Source organism: Myotis myotis, unplaced genomic scaffold (assembly GCF_014108235.1).
Source record: "Myotis myotis isolate mMyoMyo1 unplaced genomic scaffold, mMyoMyo1.p scaffold_m19_p_7, whole genome shotgun sequence".
NCBI lineage: Eukaryota > Metazoa > Chordata > Mammalia > Chiroptera > Vespertilionidae > Myotis > Myotis myotis.
Window position 1 is genome coordinate 71,398,945 of NW_023416379.1, and position 26,158 is coordinate 71,425,102.

Genomic DNA, 26,158 nt, shown 5'->3' on the forward strand with positions numbered 1-26,158 from the left:
CAAAGAGCTGCTCTCTCAAGGGCATGGCCTTCCTTCAGGTAGCCCACATCCAATGATGATCAAGCTGGGTGTTTAAAAGCTCAAACAGGACCTACCTGACAGAGCCCTAGGGCCAGCTGTGGCTGACCCTTCCTTGCTTCCTTTCCCTTCTTTTCAAGGCTGATCCCAAGAACACCCCTCATCACATCCTGTGTACAGATGTCTGTTTCAGGGTGGGCTTCCTGGAGGACCCAATCTGTGACAGGGAGGGAGCCATGAGGACATCTAAGGAAGAGCCTTTCCTCAAAGAAGAAACAGTAAGTCCAAAGACTCTTAAACTACTACCCATACAGTAATGACATAGCCACACAAAGAAAGGACAGAAGAAGCCTGCTTGGTTTGTGTGGGCACCCCAGAGACACCAGACAGAGGGAATACAGAGCTGGCCAAGGGAGGCAGGAGCTTCCTTGTATGGAAGTTCTTCAGTAGGAGGAAATAAAACAGGAGACACAGAAATGAAGTTGGCTTTGATTTTGAACTAAAATATAAATCCAACAGGCTTATTTGAGACTTCCAGGATCCTGAGGCCTGTGATTTCTCCCACTTATGAATAGTCAGGATACTCCCCAATCTCAGGGATTTTGAACCAGTTTTCAAGCCCAAATCCCATGTCTCAGCTCTAACTCTCTACAAGCCTTTTTCACCCTGTGCCTCTCCTCTTCCTCCTCTTCCTCTCTTTTAAACATAATCTTCTCATACACCTTCATTTTCACATTCATGGCTCTCAGAGGGGAAGAAAAACAGGTTTGTACAGACTAACACACTAATTGATCTATTAGGCTTTCAAAAATGCTGTTAGTTATAAAGAGGTTATGGAATGTAATCATAGGAAACAGGCAGTACCTCCTTAACCTCATCCCTCTCAAATAACAACACAAAGCACAATGCCTGAAGCAAGTTCAAGGAGAAGATGGTAAAGAACCCAATTTTCTTTACCAAAGGAAATAATTCAAAAATTGTCTTTTTATTTACATGGGACATAGGGAAGAAGTGTGCATGAAACTGACACAAGCTTAAATGTCTATCATTAAACAAAACTCGATAGTGTGTGTTCTGATGTTGAAATAATTATTATAATTCTTTCTACTTATGTCTGTATTGGGGTGTCCAGTTCATAAACCACTCAACACCTTCATTGTTTACTCAAGATTGTGTTAGATTTTTGTAGTTCCCTTTGAGGGAGTAAGTTTAAATTCTTGGTTATTTAGAGTAGAATAAACTATGATCATTTGTGTGATTAGAATGAGCCATACATGGGGATGGCAAGGCAGCACTTTCATCTCCAGATTATTTTTGGCTCTTTGTTCCCGAGAACAATATTTTTTCTGATTACTGCTCACAACCCCACAAGGATCTGTACTACAACCTGTTTAGGATAGATAATGGAAATTTAGGATTTTATCAGGATATAAACAGGTCATAGGCCCATAGTGTTGTTAGGGAAAATACTAGAGAAAGAGTTGAACTTTATCTCTAGAACATTTTCATCACCTTAAAAAGAAATTTGTACCCATTGCCCCTTCCCTAGTCTCTGACAACCACTTAGCTACTGTTTGTCACTATAGGTTTGCCGATCACCTACTATATATTTGAAATCTCTTTTAGCTTATTATTCTAATAACCTTCTAAAATTCTCCCTCTTTGCATTAAATAGCCTTTTTAATTTAATTTAATTTAATTTAATTTAATTTAATTGTACTAAGCTGAAACTCTTATAATCTAGGGAGGTTCACTGAAGAGCCATGCATTTAATTCCATAAATCCTTTGAAGGTATATAGGGCTTCATGTTTAAAATTTTCATCTTTTATTGTGATTTCTCTTTAAGATAGATCTAATTCAAGGATACAGATTAGTAAAGAAAGGAAAGGAAATAAGAAGCACACAGAGGAGAAGGAAGTGGAGGAGGAGGAAGGGGGAGGAGAAGGAGAAGAAGTCAACTGAACAGTCCTGGTTATGTCAGACTGCTCTAGCAACTTCTGTCACATCAGGCCTTCTATGACATGACGAGGTTGTTGGAATTGCTAGGAGAACCCAGTCTGAAAACTTGCAACAAACAAGTCATATAATTATGAGGCAGTACCATTACACCAAGGTGAACTTTCAATGATTCTATTGCTTAGTGAAGAATCTCCTTAACCCTCTATCTCTTATGTCTTCATTACATCTAACTGTAAAAAATAACCACTATATAATAATGTCCTTTCTCTCTAGTGCACCCTTAATCAGAAATATGTTAGCCTAAGAAGTAGGTATTCTACCTTTGCTCCAGGAATTCGAACTTTGCTCCAGACCTGTGCTTTCTCTCTTCCTGGGAAGGGCTGTCCTTGATTACAGCACTTGCCGGGCCTGCCAGGATGTCAGCACCGCCTGCTCATAGTTGTTTCTAGGGCAGACTGTCCTGAGCGTGGCCTGCTGGCATCACAACCTGTGTGTGACTAAATGTTAATCTGCCCAAAATATTTTCTGACTTAGCCCAGGTTGCCTATGCTGCCGCCGCCTCTTCTCTTCCTCCTCCTCCTCCTTTTTGCCTAATCAGTGCTGGGGGATTTCTTTAACTACCATTAGCCTAACTGTTAGAAATGTGTTCCTGCCACATCCATTAGTCATCCCTTGTCCCATCTGGAATTCTCTATATCCAATTTGAAATATCCTTCAGTCCTTATTTCCACATAGTTCTGCACTGGTCTAGAACAGGAGACAAAACTCACCACCAACCTGTTTGAAATGCTCAGTATAAATGCCTCATTTATTTTTATTAAAAATTATCTTTATTATTGAAAGTATTACAGAAATCCCTCCCCTTTCCCATTGAGCCCTTCCACCGGGTACCGCCCTCCACAAATGCCTCATTTTTTATCTCATCATTAAGTCATTGAGTTTTACCAAGCCTCTCCAAGTATACACATATCATTTCTCCATGTTTTGTAGTCACTATTGGATGACAGGCATTTTGGGTTCATGGGGCTAGTGATGGGGGTAGTTAAGTGTCATTTCTTTTTCTTTAAATTAAAGTATAGTTGACACACAATATTATATTAATTTTAGGTGTACAACATAGTGATGTTTGACATTTATGTGGGTGTCTTTTTCTAGATTTATACTTTTAGAGCATAAGTTACAAACTCAAAAGTCAATGGGGTGGGATGGGCGATAAAGGTGGAGGTTAGGGTGCAGGGTGTATGAAGAGCTATATGAGTGAGGGCAGTCAGCTTTGTGAATGCATTGTAGTGGCTTGTTTTATAATGATGTCTTAATGTGAATGTCTTCATTTAAAATACACTTTGCATATCATACCTGTGGAAATATATCTTACTTTCACCAAAAAAAAAAAAAAAAAAGTACTCTTGTCTCATTTCTTACAAAATCTGTGAGGAAGTCTACCTCTTATTCCCCCTATTGATATAGTCTATTCCCCCTATTGATATAGGTATGAATGCAAAGAAATATTTCTGCATTATAAGCAAATCAATGCAAATATAATTATAAATGGCAGTTCACATTTGGTTTGTATATTAGAGAGAAAACAGAGTGGTGATTATTGGGTTGAATTGAAAAGGGGCAGCAGCATCTAAAGGGGACCATGCTCCTCAGCTCAGCTGTGGGTCATATGGGAATGTCAGAATATGGGCCAAGCTTTGCACGATCTTCTGATTTTTCATGAAAAAAGTGAACATTTGAATAAAAATATTCTGATTTCTAAATATTGGCAACCAAGTCAACTTATAAACAAACCCATGGGCACACTGCAGGCAATACATGGCTTGGGGCTGCCCATTGGGGATTTTGGTTTTAGAGACTGTGTCTGTATCTGAATCTGGAGGTTTATGAGATGGAATTGTAGTTCTTGGTTTTTCTAGGTAATTACGGCACATAATTGTTATTTGCAGTTAACACTGAGACTGTATAAGCAAGGACAATTTTTTAGAGACAGAATGAGCCTCAACTAGGAAAGAGACATCATAAGAAGAACTGTGTGGAACGAATCCCATGTGGCATATACAGATGGAAATAAATGGAATGAGGACCACCTGGACCTCAGTCTGGAAGACAGACATCAGAGACTCTTCTCTTAACCACATTGGCCAAGGGTTATTTCACCTCTTTCATAGTGATGAGGAAGTAAACACTGATATAAAATCTGCTGTGATCTATTTCCCCCAGACAGTATATATGGGGTATGTGGTAGAGGCAGGAGAGTGGCTTGGTGCAACCGAGTTGTTGGTCAAGCTCTGAACTTCAGCATGGGCTGGAGTTGGGAGTGGATCAGTAATACACCTTCTAATGGAAACAGCCTTTTGTGACTTTCCCTCAGTTGAGTCCAGGACAGTGTGTCAAACTCCCTTTCCTCGGGAGCACAGCTAGTTGGTGGACTTTTTCCTGGCTGACCTGGGAGGTCCATCTTACCCTTCACCACACCCTGATTGGTAGAAATGCCAAAACTTTTAAAGGATAGCCTGGAACTGAGTGTAATTTTTAAGGAGCGAGCTGCCTTTTGGCCTTTACTGGTTAATAGGATCAGAGGCTTCTCCCCAAACTGTGAGTTATAGATACATAGGTAGGCTTACACTAGTATCAGAAAGTCCAGGAATTCCATAGCTTGATTTTTGTATCTCTCTAAGAAATTCACAGAGATAGACAGGATTCTATTGATACATGAGGGTAGTGCTTGTTAAATTAATTAAACAATGAGGCCATTAGACCGAGGTGGCTGTACTGTCATGGTGGCCTACATATATACAAGTAGAAATCTAAGGTTGTAAATGCTTCAATGTTATGAAATTGAAACCTAAGGGCAATCAATGACAAATAGCCAACTAGGCTTTAAACTATAGCCAGTCAAATAATTTCCTTTCTTTGGCTCCACATTTTCTCTTCTGAGCCCTCCCTTGGCTCCTGTCAGTGCAGTGTTCTAATCACTTCCAGTTTGGTGCTGCAGATTTGAATTGATTTTTACTCAAATAAACTCTTAAAGTATTTAATATGCCCCAGCTTATTTCTTTTAAACCCATGTTTGAATGCCTCTACTAGGTCCAGTATTGTGGCATTTTAAGCATCAATAAATCTAGTTCAGCCTGGCCAGTGTGGTTCAGTGGTTGAACATCAACCTCTGAACCAGGAGGTCACGGTTTGACTCCTGGTCAGGGCACAAGCTTGGGTTTCGGGTCGGATCCCCAGTGTGGGCATGCAAGAGGCAGCCGATCAATGATTCTCTCTCATCATTGATGTTTTCATCTCTCTCTCTCCCTCCTTTCCTCTCTCTGAAATCAATAAAAATATATTTAAAATAAATAAATAAATCTAGTTCATTTTGTCCTTGGAATCTTGATAGCATTTCCCTACCCACTCCCCATCTCCCATTTCTATTTTTTAAATATATTTTTATTGATTTCAGAGAGGAATGGAGAGGGAGAGATAGAAACATCATTGATGAGAGAGAATCATTGATCAGCTGCCTCCTGCTCGCTCCCTATTGGGGGTCAAGCCTGAAACCCAGGCCTGTGCCCTTGACTGAATCGAACTGGACTCTTCAGTTTGCAGGTCGATGCTCTATCCCCTGAGCCAAACCATCCAGGGCTCCCATTTCTATTTTTGAGTAAACTCAATGAAGCTGTGATCAAGCTGGATTGAGTCAAGCATGGATTGAAGGTTGGAGTTTGGTATGGGGTGTCTTTGGACAGGGAACTAGAATAAGGCTTTAGACACAAGACTTGACAATATTGTGCATCATCAAAACCATAAAGAAATACAAAGATCCAAAATGCCAGAGGTGAAAAGAAAACAAACAAAACCTCAAAGTGACAGAAGGTGAATGAAAAAGATTGCTAAATCTGTGGCTACAGAGGCAGGAAATGAAGTTAGAATGTGAGGATTAGAGAAATGGTGAGACAGATATACAACACCAGATCAAATTAGGGTGGAAGAATAAGAGCAATCCTAATCAATTGTTTCGGAACAGTGTGACAAAATTTCTCCTTGGGCTCAGCAGGAAAATATGTAGAAACACCCTTCCTGGAACTTCAATTGTATTTAATGACAGAATACATTACATTACTTACTCCATTTCAGTCAAGTGCAAATTTTGCATAAATTTTTTAAGGTAAAATCTAAGGCATGAAAGACATTTTACTCTTGCCATGGGCTGTTGGGCTATGTTATGCTGTAGCCATCCAGGGTTGCATACCTACTTTTTCTCCTTTGCTATTATGAAGGTACCTTGGTGGAAAAGTTGGGAAGCAGTTGGAAGAACATCAAAGAGTGGTCTACTAGGGCGGGGGGATAAAATGGACCCTTATGTAATACCCTTTGTAATACTTTAAGCAATAAATAAATAAAAAAAAAGAGTGGTCTAAGCTTGCTTTAATGGGAGAATAGGTGCATGCTCACATGGGTTGGTCAGCTGACTTAAAGGGCCATGGACAGAACTTCTTCTGTATACTTAAAATCATTGCACCAATTTCTGCCTACAACAAATCCTGAACATCATCATCAAAAGTGGTGGTTTTAAAACTGCATTATAATTGTTTAATAGGGCATGAAATAAATTTAGTGTAGTTGTTACTCATGTTGTAAAAACAAAATAAATAAGTAGAAAAAATATTTTTAGTGTTATTTTGTGAAGATTTTCTTACAGTTAGGTAAGTGGGTTACAATGAAAAATGTATTTACTGTGGGTTGTTCTAAAAAAAATTGTCACTATTCTAAAATATTTTTTAGTTTATCAAGACATTAGTAAGTATCTCATGAAAAAAAGTGTTTTTTGGTCAAGTAAATTTGACCTTTTAAACAAAGTTTTAATGGTGAAATGGTCCCCTGAAACCAATTCCAATGTGTGTGTGGCAGCTCCCATACCAATAAGGAATTCTTGAACAATTCAACTTAATTTTTATGGTGCCTACCAGGAGATAAAATCAGAATCCACAGGAAAAGAGCTCAATTTCAAATTCCAGTTGCAAGCTCAGATTGTTACCTGTGTTTCTGACCAACCGGCTACAAATTGGAGGTTTCAATGAGCCCTCCAACTCAGGATGCCAATGTTGATATTTGTACTTCTGACCTACTGGCTATAAATCAGAAATTCCCAGGATCCCTCCTCGGGTTTGATGAATTTATGAGAGTGGTTCAAAGAACTCAGGAAAACCCATTTACGCACCAGGTTACTGATTTATTACAAAGGCGCTTAAAGGATACAAATCAACAGCCAGGTGAAGTTTCTGTCCATGTTGAACTTGAGGCCCGGTAAGGTGGCACATGAAAACATTCTGGTTCCCCAACATGGAAACTCTCCAAAAAAGGGTGAGCTGTACTTTTTTGGGTTTTTGTGGAGACTTCATTACATAGTTATGATTGATTAAGTCATTGCCTGCTTGCAGTTGATTCAAGTTCCAAAAGCACCTCTCCATTGTGGGGTCATCAGGTAGGAGAGGTTAGGAGGGTGGGGGGCTAGATAGTGGGACTAAAAGTTTCAACCCTCCAACCAGAGGGTGGGTCTCTTGATGACTAGCCCTCTTTCTTAGGTGCTCTCTGAAAGTCACTTCATTAACATAACAAAAGACACATCACTAGCACTATTTAGGAAATTCCATGGATTTTTGGCAGCTATGTGAATTATGAACTATGAATGAAGATCAAATATATCTAAGAAATATGCTTTGATCAATGGAATGACCAAGTGTATATATTTTTATAAATCACAGTATCACAAAAGGCCTTTTAAAATTTGAACTACAGGGGAGAACCAAGATGGCGGCATAGGTTAACACCGGAGTTTGCTGCTTTGAACAACTACTTCAAAAGTGAAACCAAAAAACGGAAGGGACATCACCCAGAACCACAGGAACGCTGGCTGAGTGGAAGTCCTACAACTAGGAGGAAAGAGAAACGCATACGGACACTCAGAGGAGGCGCAGTGCTGAAGTCAAATTCTGAGGTGCGGAGTGCGCGAGCGGGCTGGCGGCGGAGGGCGCGGTTGGCGTTTTCAATCGGGAGGGAGTCGCAGACTCTGAGCTCCAGATCCGGGCGAGTCTTTGGGGACCCAGACTCAAACGGGAGAAGCGGGGCTGTCTGGCTTCGGTCAGAGCGAGTGCAGCTTTCTCTCTGAGCTTTGCAGCGGGTGCTGGGACTCAGAGAGGCAGAGCCCCTGGGGACGGGACTGAGAGCCGCCATAACTGCTCTCTCCGGCCCACCCTGTTGATCCTGTGCGACCCGCCCCACCCAAGCCCTGCACACAGGCATTTGCCCGATAGCCTCAGGCAAAGGCTAGATTAGCACCTCCCTAGAGGACTGAAGTTCTCTCACTGCTGACACAGCTGATTCTCATAGCCAAGTGGCTATGAATGGGGATTTGAGATGAGCCACTTGGCCTGGAGGTCAAACCCTCCCTGGAATTAGCTACAACAATCAAGATTTAACTATAAGACTGCGCACAAAGACCACTAGGGGGTGCACCAAGGAACCATAACAAAATGCGGAGACAAAGAAACAGGACAAAATTGTCAATGGAAGATATAGAGTTCAGAACCACACTTTTAAGGTCTCTCAAGAACTGTTTAGAAGCCGTCGATAAACTTAATGAGATCTACAAGAAAACTAATGAGACCCTCGATCTTATATTGGGGAACCAACTAGAAATTAAGCATACACGGACTGAAATAACGAATATACAGACTCCCGACAGCAGACCAGAGGAGCGCAAGAATCAAGTCAATGATTTGAAATGCGAGGAAGCAAAAAACACCCAACCGGAAAAGCAAAATGAAAAAAGAATCCAAAAATGTGAGGATAGTGTAAGGAGCCTCTGGGACAGCTTCAAGCGTACCAACATCAGAATTATAGGGGTGCCAGAAGATGAGAGAGAGCAAGATATTGAAAACCTATTTGAAGAAATAATGACAGAAAACTTCCCCCACCTGGTGAAAGAAATGGACTTACAGGTCCAAGAAGCCCGGAGAACCCCAAACAAAAGGAATCCAAAGAGGACCACACCAAGACACATCATAATTAAAATGCCAAGAGCAAAAGATAAAGAGAGAATCTTAAAAACAGCAAGAGAAAGAAACTCAGTTACCTACAAGGGAATACCCATACGACTGTCAGCTGATTTCTCAACAGAAACTTTGCAGGCCAGAAGGGAGTGGCAAGAAATATTCAAAGTGATGAATACCAAGAACCTACAACCAAGATTACTTTATCCAGCAAAGCTATCATTCAGAATTGAAGGTCAGATAAAGAGCTTCACAGATAAGGAAAAGCTAAAGGAGTTCATCACCACCAAACCAGGATTATATGAAATGCTGAAAGGTATCCTTTAAGAAGAGGAAGAGGAAGAAAAAGGTAAAGATACAAATTATGAACAACAAATATGCATCTATCAACAAGTGAATCTAAGAATCAAGTGAATAAATAATCTGATGAACAGAATGAACTGTTGATTATAATAGAATCAGGGACATAGAAAGGGAATGGACTGACTATTCCTGGGGGGGAAAGGGGTGTGGGAGATGCGGGAAGAGACTGGACAAAAATCGTGCACCTATGGATGAGGACAGTGGGTGGGGAGTGAGGGTGGAGGGTGGGGTGGGAACTGGGAGGAGGGGAGTTATGGGGGGAAAAAAAAGAGGAACAAATGTAATAATCTGAACAATAAAGATTTAATTAAAAAAAAAAAATAAAAAGTACAAATTGGTAGTCACAAAACAGTCACAGGGAGGTAAAGCACAGCAGAGGGAATATACTAAATAATGTTGTAATAATTATGTATAGTGCCAGGTGGGCACTGGGAATGTTGGGGGGAACGTTTTGTAAAGTATATGATTGTCTAACCACTATGCTGCACACCTAAAACAAATACAAAATAATATTAAATGTAAACTGTAATTGAAAAATAAAATTTAAAAATATTGAAAAAAAAAAATAAAAAAAATAAAATTTGAACTACAGTATGTTAGCTATAAAGTCCATGATATTTTCCCAATATATTTGACATAGCATTTCATGAGACTGGTGTTATGTGGAACATATAATGTTGGTTTAGTGATCCTTAGTTACTGTTGTGTCATCTTCAACAAATTCCTAAGTAAAGATCCCCTACTATTATTATGTATTGCGATTGTAACCAGGAATAAATTTGCTATCTATATATATAAAAGCCTAATATGCTAATAGTCCCTCCTACTGTTTGACCGCTTGACCAGTCGCTATGACATGCACTGACCACTATGGGGCAGATGCTCCGACCTGTAGGTTAGCTTGCTGCTGGGGTCCAGCTGATTGGGACTGGGCAAGATGGGCTGGATATGGCCTGGAGCCCTCCTGCAGTCCTCCCTGCCCCCGATCTTGCACTGGTGGGGTCCCTTGGCTTGTGCCGTCTTGCAATCAGGGACCCCTTGGGGGATGTTGGAGAGCCAGTTTTGGCCCGACCCCTACAGGCCAGGCCAAGGGACCCCAATGGTGCACGAATCTGTGCACTGGGCCTCTAGTACTTATATAAAGCAACCTATATTAATCTTAGTAAATGTTAAACCTGGACTGTTACTGTAACTTGATTTTTCTCTCAAAACTAGAGCTTACATGTTAAAAGTTTTTTTTTTTTTTAATTAAATCTTTATTGTTCAGATTATTACATTTGTTCCTCTTTTTTTCCCCCCCATAATCCCCTCCTCCCAGTTCCCACCCCACCCTCCGCCCTCACTCCCCACCCACTGTCCTCATCCATAGGTGCATGATTTTTGTCCAGTCTCTTCCCGCATCTCCCACACCCCTTTCCCCCCCAGGAATAGTCAGTCCATTCCCTTTCTATGTCCCTGATTCTATTATAATCAACAGTTCATTCTGTTCATCAGATTATTTATTCACTTGATTCTTAGATTCACTTGTTGATAGATGCATATTTGTTGTTCATAATTTGTATCTTTATCTTTTTCTTCCTCTTCCTCTTCTTAAAGGACACCTTTCAGCATTTCATATAATCCTGGTTTGGTGGTGATGAACTCCTTTAGCTTTTCCTTATCTGTGAAGCTCTTTATCTGACCTTCAATTCTGAATGATAGCTTTGCTGGATAAAGTAATCTTGGTTGTAGGTTCTTGGTATTCATCACTTTGAATATTTCTTGCCACTCCCTTCTGGCCTGCAAAGTTTCTGTTGAGAAATCAGCTGACAGTCGTATGGGTATTCCCTTGTAGGTAACTGAGTTTCTTTCTCTTGCTGTTTTTAAGATTCTCTCTTTATCTTTTGCTCTTGGCATTTTAATTATGATGTGTCTTGGTGTGGTCCTCTTTGGATTCCTTTTGTTTGGGGTTCTCCGGGCTTCTTGGACCTGTAAGTCCATTTCTTTCACCAGGTGGGGGAAGTTTTCTGTCATTATTTCTTCAAATAGGTTTTCAATATCTTGCTCTCTCTCATCTTCTGGCACCCCTATAATTCTGATGTTGGTACGCTTGAAGCTGTCCCAGAGGCTCCTTACACTATCCTCGCATTTTTGGATTCTTTTTTCATTTTGCTTTTCCGGTTGGGTGTTTTTTGCTTCCTCGCATTTCAAATCATTGACTTGATTCTTGCGCTCCTCTGGTCTGCTGTCGGGAGTCTGTATAATATTCGTTATTTCAGTCCGTGTATGCTTAATTTCTAGTTGGTTCCCCAATATAAGATCGAGGGTCTCATTAGTTTTCTTGTAGATCTCATTAAGTTTATCGGCGGCTTTTAAACAGTTCTTGAGAGACCTTAAAAGTGTGGTTCTGAACTCTATATCTTCCATTGACAATTTTGTCCTGTTTCTTTGTCTCCGCATTTTGTTATGGTTCCTTGGTGCACCCCCTAGTGGTCTTTGTTCGAAGTCTTATAGTTAAATCTTGATTGTTGTAGCTAATTCCAGGGATGGTTTGACCTCCAGGCCAAGTGGCTATGCGAATCAGCTGTGTCAGCAGTGAGAGAACTTCTGTCCTCTAAGGAGGTGCTAATCTAGCCTTTGCCTGAGGCTATCCGGCAAAAGCCTCTGTGCAGGGCTTGGGCGGGGCGGGTAGCACAGGATCAACAGGGTGGGCCGGAGAGAGCAGTTATGGCGGCTCTCAGTCCTGTCCCCAGGGGCTCTGCCTCTCTGAGTCCCAGCACCCGCTGCAAAGCTCGGAGAGAAAGCTGCACTCGCTCTGACCGAAGCCAGACAGTCCCGCTTCTCCCGTTTGAGTCTGGGTCCCCAAAGACTCGCCCGGATCTGGAGCTCAGAGTCTGCGACTCCCTCCCGATTGAAAACGCCAACCGCGCCCTCCGCCGCCAGCCCGCTCGCGCACTCCGCACCTCAGAATTTGACTTCAGCACTGCCCCTCCTCTGAGTGTCCGTATGCATTTCTCTTTCCTCCTAGTTGTAGGACTTCCACTCAGCCAGCGTTCCTGTGGTTCTGGGTGATGTCCCTTCCGTTTTTTGGTTTCACTTTTGAAGTAGTTGTTCAAAGCAGCAAACTCCGGCGTTAACCTATGCCACCATCTTGGTTCTCCCCCTCAAAAGTTTTTTTAAGTATACTTCACAATCCAGCAGTTTCAGTTCCTATGTGAACCTAAGGAGCAGCCTGACCTTCAAGGACCTGGCAAACATGGACTACACAGACACAGGAATTCATTGATTAAAAAACCAACAACAGATGGCCAACTCAAGGACACTGACCATGAAAATCCATATTGGGACCCGCAAGGACTGCCTGCATGTCCACAGTCCCTCCCTCGGGTCTCTTTGTTCTGCTTTCCCTCTCCCTCCTTATAAAAACCTCCACCTGCACTGAGATCTTAAAATAATTTTTTGAGGACTGGGGAAAGTCCCCCATTTTCTTTGAGATGATGGCATTCAAATAAACCTATTTCCTTTTACCAGAACCTGTCTCATGAGTTTGGCTTTCCTTGTGGCAGGTAGAAGAATCTGGATTTTAGTTACACTATCTGGATTGAAGGGCTGAGTATGAACTGTGTTCAAGGTCTTGGTATTCAGAGTCAATAACATCAAGTAACCACTCTCCTTATAGAATTCTCTCTTCATGGCACTTATTTCCATCTGGAGTGCTACTAGCTAGTCATCCCTCAGGATGCTCTTCCTAAGCATGACCTCAAAATGGGAATAGTCTACAGTGATATTTCTACTCCATAACACCCCTGGGCCCCAGAATAAATAAGCCCTACTTCATTTTTAAGGTTATCAGAGCAAGGAAACAGATGGGGGAAACAATGCCCCCGTAAACCATGAGAAGCCATAGTCTCAAGAATCTTTACACATTTATTTTTTCAGGTTAAAATATAAAAATGCATTTATACATTTCCTAGAGAATATAAAGGAGTCATGTTTTGAATAGGTAATTTTACTAATACAGTTTGTGACTCTCTCTCAGATCTTAAATATTGGTGGTTCTGGTCCACAGTGTTTTTTCTGGGCCTTTGATCTTTACTTTTATTTCTAACTAGAGGCCTGGTGCATGAAATTTGTGCACGCGGTTGGGGGGGGGGCTCCCCCAGCCTGGCCTGTGCCCTGTCACAGTGCGGGAGCCCTGCAATTGATTGCCCCAAAGAGGTAGGCCAGAGGCGGGGGTCCTGCCTCCACACTGCGCAGAGCCAGAAGGCGGGACTCCCAGGACCCCCAGGCAGGGCTCACCTCACTGAGCCGGGGGACAAGCCGAGCCCCGCCCACCTGCATGTGCCTGCTGTGCGTGCAGCCATCTTGTGATGGCATGAGGGCATCATGGCGTGACGACCTCTTAGGCTTTTATTAGTAAGGATAGGGCTGCTTATGGCATTGCCTCCCAACATCAGAACTGGTTTTTAGTAAGGATTATGTAGAATTCTTCCTGCCTGACTACCTCAGCATCAAAGCCTAAAGATGCAATCAGAGCAGAGTAACAATAACCTTTACTTCCTAGAGGGGGCATTTGCACTTCTAAAGACAGCACACTGCAGCAGGCCCAGTAGTTCCTAGCTCTTCTGTTTGGCACAGGAATATTCCTTCTGGCTTTCTCTCATGTACATTTAATAAAATTATTAAAAGTAACACTAGGGCAACCAGAAACCCTATAATAACACTGACTTAAAGAGGATTAACACAACATTTATAGTATACAATCCTAAATGAGGATATTTTTTAGAGTTTTGTTAATAAAAACAGTGTCACTGATTGTGATGGACTGAATTGTGTCTTTACCCAGGCTCCGCCCAAATTCATGTGTTGAATCCCTAACCTGCAATGTGAATGTATAATGGAGATTAGAGCCTTTAAAGGGGCAATTAAGGCAAAAAGGAGGTCAAAAGTGTGGGGCCCTAATCCAATAGAACTGCTGGCCTTATAAGAGGAAGAGACACTAACGGGTGTATGCACAGAAGAATGGCCCTGGGAGGTCACAGGGAGAGGGCAGCTATCAGGAGAAGGCGAGAGGATCAGGAGAAACCGAACCTATCGACGGCTTCATCTTGGACTTCCAGCCTTCAAAACTATGAGAAAATACATTTCGGTTGCTTAAGCCTCTCAATTATATGTGTTTTCTATGGCAGCCCTAGTGAAATGATACACTGACTGCGTTTCCTTTTTGCTGTGAGTCCTGGAAAAGTCAGAACCAAATGTAAAGTTCATAGTGACTATGCTACTAGTTCTCACAGTTCACATATTTCTAGTCTTTCTTTTGTGACACAAACTTTTTTTTTTAAATGTCAATTTTATTAGCTTATTATTTGTTTCATTGTTTATGGCCTCAAAGCCTTTGTCAAAAAGAACCAGGGTACAAGGAAATAAATAGGAATTTAAATGAATGCTTTATAGTGTCAGGTTCTTCTCCAATGTTTCAAGCCTACCTCCTCAGTCTCCTTTGCTGGTTCCTTTCATTTCCCGGACCCTTTAATGCTGGAGTGCTGCCGGGCGCAACCCTCCTAGACCTTACCTTTATCCTGTGTAAACTCCCTGCATGATCTCAGTCAGACTCATGGCTTTGAACACCGGCTATATATCCATTTAGCCTAAACTTTCCCCTTGAACTCACACAGATATCCAAGTAGCTATTAAATATCTTTATTTGAATGTTTACTAGGCATCTTCTATTTAAGATGTCCAAAGCCAAGCCAGACTCCAAATCTTCCCATCCTGGTCTTCTCCATCCTGGTCAACACCAAATCTATCCTTCCCAGGCCCCAAACCTTAGAGTCACCCTTGACTTTCCTTTCTCTTATATCTACTTTTCAATCTTTCAGCAAGTCCTGTTGGCTCTTCTAACAAAAAAATAGCTAAAAGCTGACCATTTTTAGCATCTTGCTTACCACCAAGTTGAAAACCACCTTCACCTCTCCCTTGGATTATTACCGCCTAAATGGTCTTTCTGCTCCTGTGTATCCCTTTTGTAGTGTATTTTCCACAGCAGCCAGAGCATCCTATTAAAATGAAGTCAGATCAGATCAGTTCACTTCTCTGCTCCAAACCCTCCAAGGGTTTTCCATCTCTCCCAGATTAAAAGGTGGTTCTTACAATCATCTATCAGGTGCCACAAAGACCTGCTTTGTTCGCTCTCTGACCTTAAACATTCCTCACTTGGTTCCAGCCACGCTGGCCTGCACTTGCTGCTGCTTCTGCCTGGAACACTCTTCTCCAGGCTGTCTGAAAGGCTCACTCTCGTCTCCAAGTCTCCTTATCACTTTATTAATCACCTATCACTTTAACAGAGAGGTTTGCCCTGTGGGATGCAGGTAAATGTTTAACAACTGGCTCTCCGGAAAAAAAAAATGATGCTAATATGTACATTGTAACACAGTTTTAAGTTTCCTATGTATTGTTGACATTTTATTCATCATTTTTTGAAGTTTAGGTTGGCTATCAACACACAATAAAACAAATCCTGATTTGTTGCATTTGTTGAATTTCCTGGTGTAAATATTCCCACCCTGGCCAGTTTGAGGCAACTAAAATGATGTCCTTTAAGGTGGAGGTTGCAGTGGTAGGTAGCACACACCATGATGTAGCATTTCTACCAATAGATACAGTAGACACAAGTACCTCAGGACCACGGGTACCAGTAAAATCTAATAAAATAGTTAGGAAATGATGAGTTTTAAGTATTTATTAACTTTGTTTCTCTAAAATTTAATTTTAAGTTCATACAATTTAATTTTTAGTGATGACAATGTTTTACAACTGATTTACAAATTTCTTGTAACCCTAATTGGTTTTCATGAGCTGACAGGAGCAGGGTCTGGCATACCACTGGCCACTTCTTTGATCACCCTATATAAAATAGCTTTCCCTCTTTGTCACTCTTTATTCCCCTTATCCAACTATAGTTTTTTCCATTAGCATTTAACACATTGCACACACACACACACACACACACACACACACACACATCTTTTTTTTTTCCTTCCTATTAGCATTTGAGCTAGATAAGGCTAGGTACATTGCTCACTTTGTTTACCTCTCTATCGCCAGTGCTTAGAATATGTACTGAACATTATTTAGGTGCTTATTTATTGGAGGAATGAATGAGTTTAAAAATATTTTGTTCAAATTAGATATTAGCCTATTATTTTAAAAAAATCAAACACCTGGGAATCAGAATAATAATGTCTGTAATAGCTGCAAACAATGGTTACATGCAGCTCATCTAATTCTCACAACTTCCCTATGAGGCAGGTACTATTGTTATTACCATTTTATTGATGAGGAAACTGGGCCCAGAACTGCCCAGTGACAAACAGCAGACAAAGAACACTGCCAGAGTTCATACTGTGGACATTTGGGTTCCCAAAACAGCACTTGCAAAAAATATCTTGTTTAAGTTTTCTTTTTTTTTTGAACTATGGAAAATTAAAGAAAGTGGAAAAAATTAGATAATATAAGATAATGAACCCTAAATATCTGTCATCTCACTTCAATATTGATGAACTCCTAGTCAATTTCTTATCATTTATGATTCCTTCCTGAATAGATTATTTTGAAGAAAATCCATATCATCATCTTATTAACATTTCAATGCTTACCTCTAAAAGATACATATGAAAACCACATTCTGTTTGAAAATTTGGTGCCATTCATTTTTGGCCCAAAGTTTGTTGGTCAGTTACTTAAGTTTTCTGAAACAGAGTTTCCTCTTCTGCAAAATGAATATACTAATTTTTCTCAGATTTGTTTGAGGATTAAATAAGACAATATATTCAAAACACTTTGTTACACTACAAAGCACGATATAAAGGTTGAGTTTTCAACTCATGTGGCATTCATTTCCCACAATGAGTTACTGACACAGTTAAAGTGTCCACATCAAAGCCTGGTTTGGTGAGTGCATACAAAGTATGACCTGCTTTCCCCAGCCATGTGGTTTCCCAAATAACACCATGCCTCATAAATATGCCAGAGAGTCAGCAGTCACATGGAACACATAAGCCCTTGCAAGACTGTAAAACCTTAAGAGAAAACAAAGTATTACTTTTATATTGTGGTAAAGAGGCGCTATTGAAGATCCTAAATATTTACAAGAACCTACCACAACTTGCTTCTCAAACAGGAGTCTGAGCATCTCTAGATGGAGGTAGCAATGCACAAGGGTGAGAGAGATGGCACGACAAGCCTTGGCACAGCTTAGTGGAACCTCATCCTACCATGAATAATATAGAACATTCTTTTAAATGATAATAATAATATCAACCTACACTTGCATAGTTCTTAATATGTGTCAGGCACTGCTCTAAATGTGTAACATATATTAATTCATTTAATCCTCACAACAACTCCATGAGGTAGGTACAATCATTACCTCCGTCTGGATGATGGCGAAACAGAGGCACAAAGAGGTTAAGAACGTTGCCAACATTACATGACTAGTAGTGGGGAAGCCAAGATTTAAACTCATGTGTTTGGCTTTAACCTGTGCTGCCACCATTCTCTCTCTCCTTCTCAAAACAAATCAATATAGCATTATTTTTCAAACAGCTGGCTATTCAAGTACACTCTTTATAACTTAAAAAATATATAACTGACATATGCCATTGTATTAGTTTTAGGTGTACAACATAATGACTTGATTTATGTATATGGTCAAAACAATGACCATAATAGTTTAGTTAACAGCCATTGCCACGCATAGGTACAATTTTTTCCCCTGCGATGAGACCTTTTAAGATCTACTCTCTTAGCAACTTTCAGATATACAACACAGTATTGTTTACTGTAGTTGCCATGTAGCACATCATGACCTCAGGACTTACCTATCTTATATCTGGAAGTTTGTACCTTTGGGCCACCTTCACACGTTGTAAAAAAAAAAAAAAATCCATGAAATCAATGGCTTGGTTAGCCTGTCATATTTTCTCCTAAGACACATCTGAAAATAAATTCACATTTACTAAAATAAAAATTTCATTCTAGATGATGCAATTGATCATGATCTTGGTCACGTTGTTTTTATGGGGTAGATAGCAAAATGGAAACAAATTGATAAATTAAAATATTAAAATTTGAACTTATGGCAAGTAAGTTGTGTAGAGTTAGGCCTCTGAACCCTCTGGACACATTCTTCTGCCATCAAATATGTAGGTGAGAAGTTTGAAATAAACTTCTTAAGGAATGAGGCTTAGGAAACGTAAAACAAAATCTAGGGTGACATATTAGTAAACAGCAGGTATTAGTCATGGGGTTTTTCAGAAGACATATTATTTCCTGACACTAGGGGTACACCCTGAGTAAGATACAATCTTTGTTTTCAAGTACCTCACAGCCTACTGGGCAAGACAGATCTGTTGATATTCTTAAGCAATGTGATATGGAGGCTGAGAGCGGTTTGAAGATGGTGATAAGTTGATAGTGTAAGAGAGTTAATGCTCAGCCTGGGAGAATTAGAGAAGGCTTATTTATGACTTTCAGAGAAGATCTGAAGCTTGCAAAAGAGAAGGAAGAGAAAAGCTTAATAGTGCTAGCCCATTTCCAATCCCAGAACATATTTACTGAACAATTGTATAGAGGAGAAAAACAGAGGCTCAAGGATCTTACCAATATGTGCAGAATGTATCTCTATGCCTGGGTCTGTCTCCAAAAAAAGCACAGGCTCCCTTGACTGCATCCTAACACTTAAAAAAATATTTTTATTGATTTCAGAGAGGAAGGGAGAGGGAGAGAGAGATAGAAACATCAATGATGAGCGAGAATCTTTGATCGGTTGCCTCCTGCATGACCCCCGCTGGGGATCGAGCTCGAAACCCGGGCATGTGCCCTTGACTAGAATTGAACCTGGGACCCTTCAGTTCACAGGCTGACACTCTAGCCACTGAGCCAAACCAGCTATGGCTACATCCTAACACTTTTACATATAAGAGTTGGGTTGGAACAAGAACTGTGTTTGCTTTAGGATTCTATCACGTTTGGGCATGTTTTGTGAAGAAATGGCATCAGGCCACCAAGGTTCCTTGACACTGAGGCAGTGTAATATGCTGTTTAGGAAGCAGCATATTTAACCTACAAAACCCTAGAAGGTGGAGAAGAATGCATATTGTACTTCAAGGTTTTGGGGTCTGAAAAGCACATTTAATGCTGGGCTCTGCCACTTACCAACTATGTGATATGAGCTAATTCATTTAATTTCTTTCTTTCTTTTTTTTTTTTTTTTGACACAGCATATTGGGATTTTATTATATAGGATTGATTTCTTTTTTTTTTTTTATTGCTTAAAGTATTACAAAGGGTATTACATATGTGTCCTTTTTTTCAACCCGCCCTTGACAGTCCCCTAGCCTCCCCTATTCCCCAGTGTCTTATGTCCATTGGTTATGCTTATATGCATGCATACAAGTCCTTAGGTTGATCTCTTACCCACCTCCCTCCTGCCCCCTAACCCTCCCCGGCCTTCCCGCTGCAGTTTGACAATCTGTTTGAGGCAGCTCTGCCTCTAATTCATTTAATTTCTTGATGCTTTTGTCATTTTATCTGTAAAATTGGTGGCACCACCTATTCTGAGAATGGTCATAAGGGTTAAATTAAGTCATGTATATGTAAAAAACATTCTGGCAACAAAGAACTTCACAGAAATAGCTCATCATGTGAAAAGAAAGTTCACAGTGTTGATGTGAATAAGTTTGGTTTGAGACTGGTCAGCCAGTGTTTGAGGGGAGGCATTATCCCTTATTAGTAGTTTAAGTTCCTTAGACTAAATTCCAATGAATGGAGAACAAGTGAAAATCCAAAGAGCGGAGATATCTAGGGTGCAAATGGCAATGACAGTCATGCCAATAGCTACAGACGAAGCTCTTGGGGGCACACTTGCCCTCCTGCCCCCATGGCAGCCATTCAGTGTAGACTTCAGGGGATCACAGCAGAGAGCGTGCTTTGGCGTGGGGCAGTAGAGATCTTAGTAGATGATGTCATCCTGGCTACTGCCTTAGAGGTCAAGGACACTGGGAACATCACTAACATCACTTCAATGAGCCAGAACAGAAGAGAGCCATTGAAAGAACAGTTAGAAGAACACATTCTTAATTTTTGGGGAGGCTCAGTTTTCCACAGAACATATTGGGACAGAACCAGAAAAATCCTGATGCCTGATTGCCATTGTGATTATTCCTATACTCCCCAGCGCCCCCCTGTCCTCCCCTACGCCCCGCTGTTGTGTTCTGGGAAACACAGTTTCCATTTGAGTGATAGTGGAAGGGAAGGAACTGAGAAAACTCCTAACAATAAAAATGAACAAGTAAGTGAGAATAGTGTTCAGCATGGGCAAGTGTAATGGTCAGCGTCCAGTAATGACTGAGAGGAAATACGATTTCAAGGTAAAGAATACTGAGATGTCAATTTGAATTCAAGGATGTAGATTTTTATTTAAGCACTCACTGGGTTGCTTTAATACAAGACAAGTAGAATATTGGATATTATTAGGAAACTTACTAGAATGAAGAAAAACAGCATCATTTTCTTTTACTCAAGAAACCAGTGTTTTTAGCAACATATTCAAGAAAGACAATAACTCTAAAAGTAAATAAATAAGATTCAGTAGGGCAAAGGTAATTAAAAATTACAGAATGAAAATTTCCACCTAGAAGCAGATTTAAAAGAATAGGATTCTGAGGTGGAAAAGGCCCAGAAGGAGATAGGATCAAAGTCTGTTCCACAATGTGTATGTGGATGGGGGAAAGGTGGACCTGGTCATCAAATCCCTAAATTCCAGCGTTATTCGGTAATCACTAAAGCTTCAAAAGGTTATTTCAGGGCAAATAAAGGGGAAAATTTTAAAAATGCATCATCTACATGCAGAATTCATCCTGAAAGAATGAACAGTTTGAACATTTAAACAGAAAATTTAAAATTTAAAAGAGTATGATAATCAATTTGTAATAAACATTTAGGCAGCTGGGGTGTTTTTCAAAGTTTTTCATGTTGACACATGGAGAACAAGTAACATGGTCTCTACCTGTCCACATACGGAATTGGGGTACTTCGCTGAATGGCATTCTCCCCCTCCCCCATTTTGTTAGAGAATTGAAATGGCTTGACATTTTACTGCTTCATATGTCAGAGGCTGAGTTAAAAATGTGAACCTGATTTCTGACGTCCATTTTAGGATAACTTCAAGGAACAGTGCCTTGAAATGAAAATGTTGTTGATATTTTGAATTATAATTGTTAACAATATTAACAACAACAATAGATTTTGTCTTTTAGGTTAAATCACCATCTTATGTAAAGAAAAGCACTCTATTCTTAAGCAAATCATAAGCCTCAGTCTGAGAACAACTTGTTAGGCCATTCTTAATGTGATATTTTAGTCCATAAATAAACAGAGGGTTTCACATATCTTTATTGCTCTAGTATAAACTTTACATAATAGTAACACAAAACTGAGCGTAATTAATCTCTTCCAGTAAAAGTATTTTAGAAATTTTCCATTGCCCAATACCTTCCCATAATGGAAAATACACCACATGGGAGGTATGTGTAAATATTTGATTCGTGTTTTACTGATTTCAGTGTCACAACCTATCAATCATTAACACTTCAAAAATCATATACCTGCTTGGTTGTTTCCAAAGTACATTTTTTCTCTAAAGGATCTTTTAGAGTTTAGCATTAGAGGCCTCTGGTGAGCACCTAGTGTAATATTTTAATTTCACAGGCAGTGAAACAGACCAAGGGTGTTGGAGTGACTTTCACAAAGTCTTCCATCCAACCTTAGCTGTTCATGGGCCCACGATCTTCAGACTCCTAGCTCAGTGCTCTTCTCTAAGGAGAGTTATTGCCCACCCTGTGTTCTGAAGGAAGGTATATAGAGATACAACACTGTCATACTTGTGGACACGGAGATGAAGACATTTAGAAAACTGTAGACACAGCATTTGTTTCCAGTGCTATTACATGTGGTTACTTCTTAAAATTAAATGATAGCCTCTGTAGAAAAAATTGTTGGAATATTAGCTCATTGTTTTTACTACTATTAAACAAAATAAATAAAGGTTCCTAACCTCGTGCTAGGCATGTGATCAGCATGTAAAAGTGTTAGTTAAATTTGATAGTGACTTATTGTATTTATTTTTGACATTCAATATTATTTTATATTAGTTTCAGGTGTGCAGCATAGTGGTCAGACAATTATATAATTTATGAAGTGGTCCCCCTGATACTTCTAGTACCCACCTGAATAGTTATTACAATGTTATTGACTATATCCCTATGGTGTACTAATTGTGATTTAAAAAAATTAAAAATTCTAACTAGAAAAACATCTGGATTATTTCATTGCTAGCATATATATTTTAGAAAGTATAAACACATCTATAAGATGACAAATCATTTAGTCTGAAAAAAAAAAATCAGTCAAGCCAGCAATTTGGTGTAGTGTGGGCTAAGCTACCACCTTCCACGTATTCACGATTTTAATGGTCTTGGTCTCCAGAGGTAATAGTTAGGGTAGTGCTGATATCTGGGCTACAGTCCTAGTAGAGTTAGGCATTTTGGCTTTTGAATAAACATTTGTATTAAAGGCTGTTTTCTCCGCATTCAGGTGGAGAAGCAGTTTGATTTCCTGAGTAGAAGTTAAGGGACTCTAAACTCTTCTGTTGACATATATGCTCAGGGTAAAGCATAGAGAACTCCTCATTCAGAGAAGCCAGCAGCAATGTGCTGGGGCCTGACCTATTTGCCCAGTAACTGTTTCCTCCCTTCTCTGCTTTGATGAAAGGAATTCTATAAAGAACACCTTCCAAACCCCTGTTCTTTGCCAGAGCTGATGGCTTGTTATCATCTTTTAAGTCTCTCAGGAGCAGGGCAATGAGCCATGCAGTCCAAGCTCAAGCTCCAAGCACCTGCACCTGCGGTAGGATGAGGAGGTTCCACTGAGTTTGTAGGGCAGTGTGGCATATTCCAGGAAACGCTGCTCACAGTGTCAATCACTTCTGAGACATAAACTAATAACTGATGTGAAGACGGTGCTGTTGGTGAGGATGCTGCGGCTTAGTCCCTTAAATAAAATGAAAAATCTTCTTGCATAGGTTTTGGCCTTAAACCTGTTATCTGTCAATACATAAGATATTATTTTATCTAAACAGAAATTAGTTGACATACAACAACAACAAAAGTAGGTATCTATAGATAAGCCATAAGAAAATGTATCTTTTTTGGGGGGTGGGGTGGGGGAGGTTCCCAGAACCAATTCAGGGAAACCAAGGGTTCAATCTACATTTTTATTTTCCTTGTGAAAAATGCTGATAGTCTAATTGGGTAGCATGGTGGTGATGGAAAAAAGGACATATTATTGGGATATTTTACTTATATTGGCGTGCAAATGAAAAACATTGTCACTGGAGAGATTGTGACCTGGACATATTTGAGAAGTAGCATCAGGAGAAGAAGGCTGAGAGCTTTGGAAATAGGCTGGGTGGGGAGGCAGTACAGGGTAGTATTGAACAGGGTGGGAAGAGAGGCAGTACAGGGTCACCTTGAGCGCTCTATCTTGGAGATGAGAACAGTACTTAGTTTATAGTTTGGTCTGAAGATTAAGTATAATGGCATGTGTTGGTTAAAATAAAAGAACAAAACAATATAACTGTTTTAAGTGTAAAAATACTTCTAAATACTTGAAGTAAAACACAGGTAGAACTGAAAAGAGAAATACATAAATCACAATTATAGTTGGAGATTTCAATCCTCTCTTAATAATTAATAGAACAAACAAATAGAAAATCAGTAAAGACATAGGAGGCTTGAACAATACAATGAACTCGATCTATTTAATATTTGTGGAATACTTCATGTAACAGCAGCAGAATATATATTCTCTTCAAATGCACATATAACATTCACCAAGACAGACCACATTCTAGGTTACAACACAAATCTCAATAAATTTAATTGGATTCAAGTGAAATAATACAAAGCATGTTCTCTGGCTACAATAAAATTAAAGTAGAAATTAATAACAGAAAGATATGGAAAATCCCGAATATTTGAAAATTAAATAATATACTTTAAATAAAACATGGCTCAAGCAAGATCCCACATTGGATTATAAAATATTTTGAACTAAATTAAATACAAATAAAATACATCAAGATTTGTTGGTATAGCCAGAATAGTACATGTTGGGAATTTCTTTTGCAGTAAATGGTTGTATTAGAGAAAAAAAAAAAAGTCAAATCAATGATCTAAGCTTCAATCTTAAGAAACTAGTGAAAAAGAAAAACTTTAGCTCAAAGTAAGTAGTAAGAAAGGAAATTCTAAAAATAAGAGAAGGAATTAGTGTTGTAGTGAGTAAAGAAATAAAAGAAAAACCAATGGAAAGAAACACTTATGCTTTACAAGGGTCAATGAAACTGATAAATCTGTAGTCTGACTGAGAAGAAAAAAAGGGAGAGAAGAAAGAATCTATACTAATAAAACGGTAATATGCTAATTAGACCAGGTCAACCGGACATCTTCCGGTTGTCTGGTCCTCCTTCCGGACAAAGCCATGGTGGCAGGGGCTGAGGCAGAGGTAGTTAGGGGTGATTAGTTCAGCAGAGGAGAGCAGTTAGGGGTGATCAGGCCAGCAGGGAGAGCAGTTAGTGGCAATCAGGCAGACAGGCAGGTGGGCGGTTAGGAGCCAGTGGTCCTGGATTGCAGTTGGACATCCCCTGAGGGGTCCTGGATTGGAGAGGGTGCAGGCTGGGCTGAGGGACTTCCCCCCCGCCGCCATGCACAAATTTCGTGCACTGGGCCTCTAGGACTCCAATTTTAGGAATGAACTAATAGACATTACAGCAGCTATAGGTGCTTTAATAGGCATAAATAAAGGAATATTATGAATAATTTTGTACTAATAAACTTGGAAAGTTAGATAATTAGGCCAATTCTCTTGAAGTCACACACCACAAAATTTCATGCAAAAAACAACAGAAAACTGGAGTAGTTCTAGTTTTATTTATTAAAAACTACCGAAGTTATAATAAAACTCTGTTCTATGAAGAAAATCCCAGCCCTGGTGGCTTCATTAGTGCAATCTACCAACTATTTGATTTAAGGATGAACTAAAACTAGTTCTCCACAAGCTTTTTCATAAAATTAAGATGGGACCATGTCCCAACTCATTTTATGAGGCCAGCATTACTCTGATAAAGGCATTCCAGTATTCCTCATTAACCTAGATGCAATGTAAAAAATTAACAAATTGTTAGAAAATTGAATATAGTGATAAACATAATACAGCATGGCCAAATGAGTTTGTTCTAGGAATTCAAGTTTACTAGTAGTTTAAATTTTGAAAAATCAATTACTATATCATGTCAATAAACTAAAATATCAGATAATTATCTTAATGGATGCATAAAATATATTCATGTATATTTCTTTGTATGTTGCTCTTTTAAAATAACTTTGGTTTTTGGAATTTTAAATTTATTTCAGTTAATGAATACTTTTCAAATGGTATTATATAAACAGGCTGTCATCCCCTGTCCCTTTTAATTTTTGACTTTTGCTTTCCCGAAAGAACCACTTTCAATTCTTTTAGCTGTTTCTTTTGGTATTTTTATTTGTAGATAACATGCTTCTTAAGGATTTAATGTTTTAGTTTTTGACATTATCTATTGCTTTGCTAAGAAAGGAGATGATTTCTCTCTGTCCTTCTCTCTCTCTTTCTCTCTCTCTCTCTCTCTCTCTCTCTCTCTCTC

General features: G+C 39.6%; 1 protein-coding gene across 1 annotated transcript in view; it reads left to right on the forward strand.

Annotated features, from left to right (window-relative positions):
* The window catches only part of LGSN (lengsin, lens protein with glutamine synthetase domain), a 121,305-nt gene that overhangs the window by 4,635 nt on the left and 90,512 nt on the right, over positions 1-26,158 (forward strand). Inside the window, exon 2 of the mRNA XM_036318042.1 lies at positions 159-296. The gene's annotated coding sequence lies outside the window, so the exon portion shown is untranslated. The remainder of the gene's footprint in view (positions 1-158; positions 297-26,158) is intronic.